The sequence below is a fragment of the Nomascus leucogenys genome, chromosome 1a, assembly GCF_006542625.1.
Source record: "Nomascus leucogenys isolate Asia chromosome 1a, Asia_NLE_v1, whole genome shotgun sequence".
Classification (NCBI taxonomy): domain Eukaryota; kingdom Metazoa; phylum Chordata; class Mammalia; order Primates; family Hylobatidae; genus Nomascus; species Nomascus leucogenys.
Genome location: NC_044381.1, coordinates 73684543 through 73687015, shown reverse-complemented (window position 1 = coordinate 73687015; position 2473 = coordinate 73684543). Strand labels below are relative to the sequence as shown.

The 2473-nt window shown below is 39.5% G+C and overlaps 1 non-coding gene across 1 annotated transcript; it reads right to left on the bottom strand.

The window, feature by feature from the left end:
- Nucleotides 1-430: 430 nt before the first annotated feature.
- Nucleotides 431-537, bottom strand: LOC115836260. The gene has a single exon (XR_004031222.1). It is a non-coding gene; the product is annotated as a U6 spliceosomal RNA (small nuclear RNA).
- Between the last annotated feature and the right edge of the window lie 1936 nt (nucleotides 538-2473).

Genomic DNA, 2473 nt, shown 5'->3' with positions numbered 1-2473 from the left:
CTGTAGACATAAAGTTGATGAAGTAACTTGACATTAAATTTCAAACTTCAAGTAACACCTATAGACCAAGATTTTTCTGTAATTCCTAAGTCAGCCCTGATTCAAAGAAGTGACCGGGATGGCATAGGCCAACTTTAGATATGAACAGGACCTAAAGGAGACCCAGCAGAGACCCATAATCAGCTAGTTGATGAGGAGAAAGACCAAACACAGAATCAGAACAAAGGATTCTGTAGTCTTAAGGACAAAAGGGTTTGTCTGTCCATTATTGTGGAAAGGATCCATACTTCAGTTGAACCCTCATATATTTTTTACTAACTGGCATATTATTTATTCTATGGTATATTTCATTTCTCTTCACGGAACCTTTGCAATCTTTTAAAAAATCCCTACTTATGTTCTCTTTCTTTTTTTTTATTTTTGTAACTTAAAAAATGTGGAACGATTCACAAATTTCCATGTCATCCTCATGCAGGGGCCATACTAATCTTCTCTCTGTTGTTCCAATTTTAGTGTATACGCTGCCAAAGCAAGCACTATGTTCCCTTTCATGTGCCTGAACTTGGTGGACACAAGAGAGCTGGCTTCTAAATTCTGCTGCTCAGAGTACATAAAAACAAACAAATAAACAGCTTCCCCAGACAACTGTTTGCATGTGCCACCTATTATTTACCCAAGGGTGAAACCGATTTTGTGAAGAAGAAAAGAAGTTCTGCTCTGCAAACTGTTGAGTGAAGCTTTTGTTTTATATTGCAGGTTAGGGAGGAATACATTGGGGAGGTTTCCATAAAATTGGCATTGTCAACTGCCCAAGGCAGAACTTGCGGTAGCTTGAGAGCTAGTCACTGTTTTAAATTCCTGAAAAAGCCAGATGTGGTGGCATGCATGTGTAGACCCAGCTACTTGGGAAGCTGAGGTGGGAGGATAGCTTGAGCCCAGGAGTTCTGTGCTATAGCAATCGGATGTTCGCACCAAGTTCAGCATCAATATGGTGACCTCCTGGGAGCAAGAGGCCAACAGGTCGCCCAAGGAGGGGTGAACCAGCTCAGATCAAAAATGGAGCAGGCCAAAACTCCGGTGCTGATCAGTAGTGGGATCACACCTGTGAACAGCAATTGCATTCCAACCTGGACAACATGGTATCTTATTAAAAAAAAAAATCCTGGAAAAAATAAACCCTGAAAATTGTGGGACCATTTCCAATTTTTTCTCTGCTTCCCTGACAAGAGTTACTGGTGCAAAAGAAATTGCAGTTTTTGCCATTAAAAGTAATGACAAAAACCGCAACTACTTTTGCATCAACCTGATAATATGGGTCCGAGGAGGAAACCAAAGATTAATGCCTCAAATAAAGCAAAAGTCTTGTCATATAACTGCCCTTCTTAGACTACTTGGGCTGCTATAACAAAATACCATAAACTGGGTAGCTTTAAAACAACAGAAATTTATTGCTCACCATTCCGAAGACTGGGAAGTGCAAAATTAAGGCAGATTTGCTGTCTGGTGATGGCCTGCTTTCTGGTTTATAGAGGGCACCTTCTTGCTGTGTTCTCACAGCAAGATGGAAGGGGTAAGGGTCTCTCTGGGGTCTCTTTTATAAGGACACTAATCCCATTCATGAGGGCTCCCTCCTCATTACCTAATCACTTCCCAAAGTCCCCATCTCGTAATAGCATCACCTTAGGGGTTAGGATTTTAACATGAATTTTGGAGGGACACAAACATTCAGATGCTAGCACTGCCCAAATGCTAAATGCAAAGTCATTGTTGTTCAATGTGTTATTTAAAGGCTGTGCATTATTGCATTATCTTCCACTTGTCCTCTTTCCTTCTGTAATTTGTCCATATTAGCCTGCTCTATCTTCTGGCAGTTCTCCCCTCCCTTTTGTCTGGGTTTCATTTCTTAACAAGGGCTCTGTGCCTATCTCCCTGCCCAAATCGTAACTACCACCTTAGTCTTGCCCAGTGGCAATATCTTCACCCATAGATTTAACTGAGGCAAAGCTATTACCTGTTAAACAACTTTAGCTCTGCAGCATAAACACCCAAGTTAAGAAAAAATTACTAGTACACAAGTCATACATAGTGTTGGAGAATACTAGTTCTAAACATCTGACTTAAGAAAAAATGACTAGGAGACAAGTCACACATAGTGTTGGAGAATTCTAGTCCTACAAGATATAAACAGAGAATGCAGATGAGGTACAAGCCAGTTTCCCTATGGGGAGATGTCTTCCACTTAATATAACTGAATACATTACAGAAGAAAGAAAGAAAAGAAGTAAAGGAAGAAAGAAAGAAAAGAAAGAAAAAATTCCAATAAATCCACACTCAGAAAAAAAGAGGCAAACTGGTATGGACAGAACAATTAGGAAAACAATGATAAATTTCACTTTACATGTGCTAGACAAAGGAGTTAATATCATGAAAACTTAACCATAACAAAATATTTTTCTAAACAGTATTTGGTCCT